This window comes from Bombina bombina, chromosome 1 (assembly GCF_027579735.1).
Source record: "Bombina bombina isolate aBomBom1 chromosome 1, aBomBom1.pri, whole genome shotgun sequence".
Taxonomy (NCBI): Eukaryota; Metazoa; Chordata; class Amphibia; order Anura; family Bombinatoridae; genus Bombina; species Bombina bombina.
Genome location: NC_069499.1, coordinates 1203973518 through 1203984337, shown reverse-complemented (window position 1 = coordinate 1203984337; position 10820 = coordinate 1203973518).

Below are 10820 nucleotides of genomic sequence, written 5' to 3'. Positions count from 1 at the left end.
GGAGTGCAGAATTATTAGGCAAGTTGTATTTTTGAGGATTCATTTTATTATTGAACAACAACCATGTTCTCAATGAGCCCAAAAAACTCATTAATATCAAAGCTGAATAGTTTTGGAAGTAGTTTTTAGTTTGTTTTTAGTTATAGCTATTTTAGGGGGATATCTGTGTGTGCAGGTGACTATTACTGTGCATAATTATTAGGCAACTTAACAAAAAACAAATATATACCAATTTCAATTATTTATTTTTACCAGTGAAACCAATATAACATCTCAACATTCACAAATATACATTTCTGACATTCAAAAACAAAACAAAAACAAATCAGTGACCAATATAGCCACCTTTCTTTGCAAGTACACTCAAAAGCCTGCCATCCATGGATTCTGTCAGTGTTTTGATCTGTTCACCATCAACATTGCGTGCAGCAGCAACCACAGCCTCCCAGACACTGTTCAGAGAGGTGTACTGTTTTCCCTCCTTGTAAATCTCACATTTGATGATGGACCACAGGTTCTCAATGGGGTTCAGATCAGGTGAACATTAGATTTTCTTCTTTTATACCCTTTCTTGCCAGCCACGCTGTGGAGTACTTGGACGCGTGTGATGGAGCATTGTCCTGCATGAAAATCATGTTTTTCTTGAAGGATGCAGACTTCTTCCTGTACCACTGCTTGAAGAAGGTGTCTTCCAGAAACTGGCAGTAGGACTGGGAGTTGAGCTTGACTCCATCCTCAACCCAAAAAGTCCCCACAAGCTCATCTTTGATGATACCAGCCCAAACCAGTACTCCACCTCCACCTTGCTGGCGTCTGAGTCGGACTGGAGCTCTCTGCCCTTTACCAATCCAGCCACGGGCCCATCCATCTGGCCCATCAAGACTCACTCTCATTTCATCAGTCCATAAAACCTTAGAAAAATCAGTCTTGAGATATTTCTTGGCCCAGTTTTGACGTTTCAGCTTGTGTGTCTTGTTCAGTGGTGGTCGTCTTTCAGCCTTTCTTACCTTGGCTATGTCTCTGAGTATTGCACACCTTGTGCTTTTGGGCACTCCAGTGATGTTGCAGCTCTGAAATATGGCCAAACTGGTGGCAAGTGGCATCTTGGCAGCTGCACGCTTGACTTTTCTCAGTTCATGGGCAGTTATTTTGCGCCTTGGTTTTTCCACACGCTTCTTGCGACCCTGTTGACTATTTTGAATGAAACGCTTGATTGTTCGATGATCACGCTTCAGAAGCTTTGCAATTTTAAGAGTGCTGCATCCCTCTGCAAGATATCTCACTATTTTTGACTTTTCTGAGCCTGTCAAGTCCTTCTTTTGACCCATTTTGCCAAAGGAAAGGAAGTTGCCTAATAATTATGCACACCTGATATAGGGTGTTGATGTCATTAGACCACACCCCTTCTCATTACAGAGATGCACATCACCTAATATGCTTAATTGGTAGTAGGCTTTCGAGCCTATACAGCTTGGAGTAAGACAACATGCATAAAGAGGATGATGTGGTCAAAATACTCATTTGCCTAATAATTCTGCACTCCCTGTACATGGTATGATCCTTATTTGTAAAAGTAACACAGAAACTTTCAAAACATAATCAGAATTTGTAAAATCACTGCTAGAGCTAAATATAAATGTATTAAAATTAGGGATGCACCGAAATTTTAGCTCCAGGAACGTTTCGACACAAAATAGCATTTTCAGTTATTTCAGATTTTGGGGTTTTTTTGCCTGTTATTTTCGGTAAAATTATTGTGTAGCATATTTTAAATTTGATGCTAGCTGAGAGCTGCTGTTTAAGTTCATTACTTGACTTTTGCATATAATATTTTTCTAGGACTATACTTTATTTGGATAATTGGTAAAAAATAAAACCCTGCTAAATCTGATTCTGTTACACAGAACTAAATACAGAATAATACAGTATATTGATATTGTTTTAAGTATGGATGCAGAAACATTTTGGCCCGAAAATGGCATCATGTTTTTTTTTCTCTTGGTAAAATTATTGTGTAACGTATTATTATTATTATTTATTTATAAAGCGCCAACAGATTCCGCAGCGCTGTCCATGGGTACAAAAATAAAAGTACAGTACAATACAATATAATAGACACCAGACAAAGTTTAACAAACAAATACAGGGAGAATTGAGGGCCCTGTTCCCGTGGAAACTTACAATATAGATGGGTAGGAGGGTGAGAAACAGGAGGTGAAGACTGCAAAGGTGAGAATGATGTTAGTGTGGAGTTAGATGGGGGCAGCAATTAGGCAAGTTAAATTAATTTGTTACTGAGTTGGGTAATAAGCTTCCCTGAACAGAAAGGTCTTTAGGGAGCGTTTAAAGGAGGAAAGGTTAGGGGAGAGTCTGACAGCTCTAGGAAGTGCATTCCAGATGGTTGGTGCCGCATGAGAGAAGTCCTGTAGCCTAGCATGGGAGGAGGTGATGGTAGGAGATGCAAGGAGCAGGTCATTGTTGGATCTTAGGGGGCGGGCTGGAGTGTATTTGTTGATGAGTGAGGACAGGTAGGAGGGGGCTGCATTGGTAAGGGACTTGTAGGTCAGGATGAGAATTTTGAATTTAATTCTACTGTGGATGGGTAGCCAGTGAAGGGACTTGCAGAGAGGTACAGCAGATACAGAGCATCGGGAGAGGTGGATTAGCCTAGCAGAGGCATTTAGGATGGACTGAAGAGGGGAGAGGCGGGAGAGAGGGAGGCCAGTTATTAGTATTATTGTTTTAAGATAATTTTTGTCCAATTTTAGTGTGTTACTTTCAATAAAAGTGTGGTTATTTTATTTTATTGGCTTGCAGTTTTTCAATTCAGATTCATTCATTAAATAGTCTAATTATGCCAAAAAAAATTTTTAAACAGTTTGAAAAAAATACATTTTCGTTTTTTGGCCAAGTGCAACCTGGATTTTCGGGTTCTGTCCAGAATTTCCATTTCGGTACATCGCTAATGAGAAAGTGGAAAGCTTAAATGCAATAATACTGAAATGACCCAATCTGAAATGTAAAATTATCTAAAATAAAAAGTGTAAGTGTAACTAAACTCTTATATTATGCAGTGCTATATTGCACTGGGCTTGTCACTCCTCCACATATATAAATAAGAGAGATCTCGCAGTAGAGTTCCGCCGTTTTTTTCTGAATATTCAGTGAGTTCAGACCCTGCGAAGTCTGCGATGCAACAAGCACAATAGAAAACAAACAGCACCTCTGATCTAATTGCTTCACAGACTAAAGCTCTGTGAAAATGCTTTTCAGTGTGCTATAGCAACTGCTGAGACATGCATCCTCATAGAGGGGCTGGCTCAGTGTTTGAGTGACACCTAAATCTAACTCTGCAGCCTGCACGTCTTCAAACAGAAGAAACGGAACAACAGATTTACTGATGTGCACATGCTTCAAAATAAATAGTTAGTCGTTTGACTCAGTGAATTATTGGAAGTATAAAACTTGGATTTTTGTGGGTAGTGGAAGCCAGAATATAATTTATATATACATATATATAACTATACAAAGTCCACAGCACATATATATTAATATACACAATCCACAAGTCTAGTATGAACATGCACTAATAAAGCATTATCTGCTTGCTAAAGGTGCTGTGGACTTTGTATATTGATGAGTGAGGGGCATTTGCAGTAACCCCATTTCCACATACTGTATATATTGATAAAAAAATAGACTTTACATGTACAGTGCAAATGTTGGAAGATTACAAATGACTATAATGTCCCTTTAAGCATGGAAATTATAGTGTTTTCACTCCCACCAGAGAGGCTGGCGTGCAACCCATGCTATGCAGAAACCTGACACTATTACATACTGCACATTAATTGGATGATATGTGTAGGAATTTATTTAAACTGTATGGACCAGATTACAAATAGATAGCTAAATATCGCTTGTAAATCGCAATTGCTCACGAGAGCTTGCTTCCATAGGCTCCTATGAAGCCTCGATCTAAAACCTTGCGCAGGGAAAGGGTAAGTAGCGCATCAATGGGCCTTTTTTAATACACATATTAACACATAAATATATATACACAGTTCCCATAGACCACAATGTAAAGGCACTTTTCAGTGCTGTTTTTATCTAACACCCCACTCCCACCAACTTTAGACCCCAAAAACTGCCTAGTGCAGTTGTTGTTAATTGGAAAAAAAATGCTACTTTTTTTTTTAAATTAAAGACTACAATGTCCTCTATTTTGAGGGTATTTGGGGCACTTTTAGAAAATTAATCAGAGATCTAATCTCTGGTTAATTTTCGAAGCGTTAATTGTTACCGCGAGCTCCGCCACTTGTAATGGCAGGTTAATTATCATGCTCCCGCAAATGGGCAAATGTGCCTGTTTGCGGTGGCACGATAATTTAGTGCTCCATTTGTAATCTAGCCCTATATCTCCTAACTGGCTACAGCAAGTAAGATAAACAACATTCAAGTGGCGTTCCAAGTGGTGTGCCCCAGGACTACAAAACAATGCGTAGTTTTCCAACAAAATTACAGTTTTAAATGTTTTTAATACATTTACTTTGTTTGCAGATCTTTACTTTACTCTTCTCAATTTCTACAGTAAATGACCTGCTTTACCCAGGTCTGTGGATGCCCACACAAAGTAGATCTGTTCAGCAAGTAAAGCAAAAGCAAAATCCGTACATTTTAAAGAGACATGCAACCCAACATTTTTCTTTCATGATTCAGATAGAGAATACAATTTTAAACAATATTCAAATGTACTTCTATTGTTATATGTATTATTCTTTAGATATCCTTTGTTGAAGAAATAGGAATGCACATGAGTGAGCCAATCACACAAGGCATCTATGTGCAGTCACCAATCAACAGCTACTATTTACATGTGATTTTCAACAAAGGATATCAAGATAATGAAGCAAATTAGATAATAGAAGTAAATTGGAAAGTTGTTTATAAGTGCATGGGGCGCGATCCGATATGCAGTGTAGTTTGCGGCGCAAGCGAGGGAACCCCCGCCGCCCGCAGTTTCAACTCGCAACTCGAGCTATCCTATATACAGCGCCGTCAGAGGCTAAAGTGCCGTAAGTCGGACAAACCAGCGATGTCCAGAAATCTGAGTAAGTACAAATTTCTGGAGTCGCCAGTGACTTACAGCACTTTAGAAACTGCCGGCGCCTACAAAACCTGACTAAGTTATAAAATCACCCGCACTGTCTAACACGCCTCCCAAACATAGCCCGACACGTCTAACCCTCTATCCGCTATCCCCCCTCACTATCCTAACAATAAAAAATGTATTAACTTCTAAACCGCCGCTCCCGGACCCCGCCGCAACCTAATAAAGTTATTAACCCCTAAACCGCTGCTCCCGGACCCCGCCGCCAGCTATATTAAAACTATAACCCCTAATGTGAGCCCCTACCCCGCCGCCATCTATCTTACCTACCCCCTAACGTGAGCCCCTTACACCACCGCCATCTATCTTACCTACCCCCTAAAGTGAGCCCCTTACACCGCTGCCATCTATTTTAAAATTATTAACCCCTAATTTAATCCCCCTACCCCGCCGCCACCTATATTAAATTATTTAACCCCTAATCTAATCCCCCTACCCCGCCGCCAGCTATATTAAATTAATTAACCCCTAATCTAATCCCCCTACCCCGCCGCCAGCTATATTAAATTATTTAACCCCTAAAATACTAAACTATCCCTACCACTAAACCTAAGTCTAACCCTACAAATAGCCCTGAAAAGGGCTTTTTGCGTGGTATTACTATACCTGTATTACCCCAAAGTAAACTGCTCTATTGCCAGCCCTTAAAAGGGCTTTTTGCGGGGATGCCCCAAGGAAATCAGCTCTTTTACCAGCCCTTAAAAGGGCTTTTGGCGGGGCTTTGTCACAAAGTAAACTGCTCTTTTGCATCTAATCTAAATCCCCCTACACCGCCGCCACCTATAATAAACACATTAACCCCTAATCTAATCCCCCTACACCGCCGCCACCTATAATAAATGTATTAACCCCTAATCTAATCCCCCTACACCGCCGCCACCTATATTAAACACATTAACCCCTAATCTAATCCCCCTACACCGCCGCCAGCTATATTAACTATATTAACCCTAATTATATTAGGGTTAATATAGTTATTATATTATATATATTAACTATATTAACCCTAATTATATTAGGGTTAATATAGTTAATATAGTTATTATATTATATATATATTAAGTATAATAACCCTATCTAACTCTAACATTCCTAACTAAACTCTTATTAAAATAAATCTAATATTAATATTATTAATTAAAATATTCCTATTTAAATCTAAATACTTACCTATAAAATAAACCCTAAGATAGCTACAATATAATTAATAATTACATTGTAGCTATTTTAGGGTTTATATTTATTTTACAGGTAACTTGGTATTTATTTTAACTAAGTACAATAGCTATTAAATAGTTAATAACTATTTAATAGCTACCTAGTTAAAATAATTACCAATTTACCTGTAAAATAAATCCTAACCTAAGTTACAAATACACCTACACTATCAATAAATTAAATAAACTACAAATATCTAACTAAAATACAATTAAATAAACTAAACTAAATTACAAAAACAAACAAACACTAAATTACAAAAAATAAAAAAAAGATTACAAGATTTTTAAGCTAATTACACCTATTCTAAGCTCCCTAATAAAATAATAAAGCCCCCCAAAATAAAAAAAATTCCCTGCCCTATTCTAAATTAAAAAAGTTAGCGCTTTTACCTTACCAGCCCTTAAAAGGGCCTTTTGCGGGGCATGCCCCAAAGAAAACTGCTCTTTTGCCTGAAAAAAAAACACACAATACCACCCCCCAACATTACAACCCACCACCCACATACCCCTAATCTAACCCAAACCCCCCTTAAATAAACCTAACACTACCCCCCTGAAGATCTCCCTACCTTGTATTCACCCCGCCGGGCAGAACTCTTCATCCGATCTGGGCGATGTCTTCAAGCAAGCTGCAGTGAAGTCTTCTTCCATCCGGCGATGTCTTCAAGCAAGCGGCAGAGAGTCTTCTTCCATCCGGTGATGTCTTCAAGCAAAGCGGCATCTTCAATCTTCTTTCTTCGCTCCTCCGCCGCGGAGCATCCATCCGGCAGGACGACTTCCTGACGAATGAGGTTCCTTTAAATGAAGTCATCCAAGATGGCGTCCGTCGAATTCTGATTGGCTGATAGGATTCTATCAGCCAATCGGAATTAAGGTAGAAAAATCTGATTGGTTGATTGAATCAGCCAATCAGATTCAAGTTCAATCCGATTGGCTGAACCAATCAGCCAATTATTAATTATATTGTAGCTATCTTAGGGTTTATTTTATAGGTAAGTATTTAGATTTAAATAGGAATATTTTAATTAATAATATTAATATTAGATTTATTTTAATAAGAGTTTAGTTAGGGATGTTAGAGTTAGATAGGGTTATTATACTTAATATATATATAATATAATAACTATATTAACCCTAATATAATTAGGGTTAATATAGTTAATATATATAATAACTATATTAACTATATTAACCCTAATATAATTAGGGTTAATATAGTTAATATAACTGGCGGCGGTGTAGGGGGATTAGATTAGGGGTTAATGTGTTTAATATAGGTGGCGGCGGTGTAGGGGGATTAGATTAGGGGTTAATACATTTATTATAGGTGGCGGCAGTGTAGAGGGATTAGATTAGGGGTTAATGTGTTTATTATAGGTGGCGGCGGTGTAGGTGGATTTAGATTAGATGTAAAAGAGCAGTTTACTTTGTGACAAAGCCCCACCAAAAGCCCTTTTAAGGGCTGGTAAAAGAGCTGATTACTTTGGGGCATGCCCCGCAAAAAGCCCTTTTAAGGGCTGGCAATGTAGCAGTTTACTTTGGGGTAATGTCACGCAAAAAGCCCTTTTCAGGGCTATTTGTAGGGTTAGACTTAGGTTTAGTGGTAGGGATAGTTTAGTAATTTAGGGGTTAAATAATTTAATATAGGTGGCGGCGGGGTAGTGGGATTAGATTAGGGGTTAATTAATTTAATATAGCTGGCGGCGGTGTAGGGGGATTAAATTAGGGGTTAATTAATTTAATATAGGTGGCGGCGGTGTAGGGGGATTAAATTAGGGGTTAATAATTTTAAAATAGATGGCGGCGGTGTAAGGGGCTCACTTTAGGGGGTAGTTTAATGTAGTTGGCGGCAGGGTAGGAGCTCACATTAGGGGGTTATACTTTTATTGTAGGTGGCGGCGGGGTCTGGGAGCGGCGGTTTAGGGGTTAATAACTTTATTAGGGATTGCGGAGGGGGATCGCGGTTGACAGGTAGATAGACATTGCACATGCGTTAGGTGTTAGGTTTATTTTGTAGCTTGTTTAAGGAGTTACGGGGCACCAATAGACAGCGTAAGGCTTGCTACGGCTGCTTTTTGTGGCGAGGTGAAAATGGAGTAAGATTTCTCCATTTACGCTGTATATTGGATACCAAACTGCGCTGGTTTGGTATACCTGCCTATGGCCCAAAAAACTACGGGCGACGGCAGAAATATACGGGCGTAACTTCTAGGTTACGCCGTATATATAGGATACCAAACCAGCGCAAAATTCAGCGTCGCCGGCATTTGCGGGCAACGCTGCATATCGGATCGGGCCCATGTTCTTTCCACATCATGAAAGAAAACATTTGGGTTTCATGTCCCTTTAAAGGGTCAGTATACCACAATTTTCATATAACTGCATGTAATAGACACTATTATAAAGAATAATATGCACAGATACTGATCTAAAAATCCAGTATAAAACCATTTAAAAACTTACTTAGAAGGTCTCATTTTAGCACTGTTGAAAAGGTTAGCTGGAACACCCACTGCAAGTGGTTCTATAGCAAAAAAGCAGACACTCTCCCCCTCCCCTGCATAAGAAAAGACTCTTTACACAAACAGGAGCAAGCTGGAGTAGGTATACATCAGTATTCTCCTAAAACTTTGGGGCTTGGTTAAGAGTCTGAAAATCAGCACAAAGTTATTTAAAAATAAGCAAAACTATACTTAAAAAAAAAAAAAAGCTTTATAGGCTATATAAATGGATCATCTACATAACATATATGCAAAGAAAAAGCTAGTGTATAATTTCCCTTTAAGGATGGATGGCAACTCTAGCTGACGATATTGCTCATCTTCCCAGCTTCTAATATGTTCGACAAAGAAGGCTGCCGCCCAGAATCGACCTCTCTACTCATCTAGATACTTGAGACTCACTGAGACTTCTTCTTTGGAAAACTAATTAACAAAGAAGTTATTTATTATTACATTTCAGTGATTCTCTTTACTAATCTTCATTAATGTTTTATTCTGTGTCTTTATAAAAAGATGTTATGTACTAGCTGTCTTTTGAAATAAAAGTTAAAGGGACACTATACTGTAAAACTTGTTTCCCTTTAATGTGTTCCTGATAACTTGTTATAAAAGCTGCATTTATTAACTTTATGAGGAAATGTTTATTTATGTATTCTAAATAGCTGGCTTTGTTCATTGAAACTACAATCTACTGTTCTCAAGAACATGTCAATTCAAACAAACTTAGTTTCCATTGAGTTGGTGGTAACATAAAAATTCTCCATGGACTTTAATGGAGATACATGTTTTTACCACCAGTTTCCAAACTTTCCCACCTCAATAGAGACTAGGGGGCAGAATCTTTAGTGCGAGCGGACATGATCGCTGTAGCAGATTAAGTCTGCTGCTCATTGATAAATGCCGTATACGCTGTCGGCATTTATCATTACACAAGCATTTCTCGTGAAATGCCTGTGCAATACCGCCCCCTGCACATTTGCGGCTGCTAGCAGGGGGTGTCAATCAACCCAATCGTATCCGATCGGGCTGATTGCTGTCCGCCGACTCAGAGGTGGCAGACAAGTTAAGGAGCAGCGGTCTTAAGACCACTGCTTTGTAACTCCTGATTCCGGCAAGCCTGAAGGCTCTCGCGGGATTAGAAGCATTCGGGCCTTAATAAATCGGCCCCTAGGCCTTAGTCTGTAGGAAGATCAGACCTGTTTATTGTATCTCACTCTCTCAAATTACAATAATTAGCTACTGAAATTGTCATTATAGGTGGTGGTTTCAATGACCAGTTAATTCCATTACAAGAATAAATCTAAAAGAGAAATGTCCTATACATTTAACACTATGCAGCTATTTTAACACATCGGTGTGGGGACGACGACAAGGAAACAAAATATTGTACTGTGTCTTGTTAACTATTTCCTTTCATCATTATTAAATACTTTTTGTTTCAGTTTATTGTCTTATAATTTGGAGAAGTGAATTATCTGGTGTTTAAACTTTAGTGTCAGGGAAGTACACCATGTATTGTTCCCATGCATGCACAAATAGGTTTTGTCAAGTCTGCAATCAAATACAAATGTGCCTCTCCTAAAGCAGTATCTCTCAACTTTTTTTTAGCAAGTACTCATACAAGCATACATTACAAAATTGGTTATAAATATATCGGCTAGATTACGAGTTGTGCGTTAGGGTAAAAAAGCAGCGTTAAGAGGTCCTAACGCTGCTTTTTCCCTACCGCTGCTATTACGAGTCTTGCAGGTTTAGGGGCACCGCACACTTCTTTGGCCTTACCGCAAACCGACTTACGTAAAGTCCGTAAAGTCTTTTTTTCTATGGGAATTCCTCAGCGCTGATATTACAAGTCTATCCTGGGAGGCCAAAAAGTGAGCGATACACCCTACCACATCAAGAGTCCTAACGCCTTTAAAAGTCAGTAGT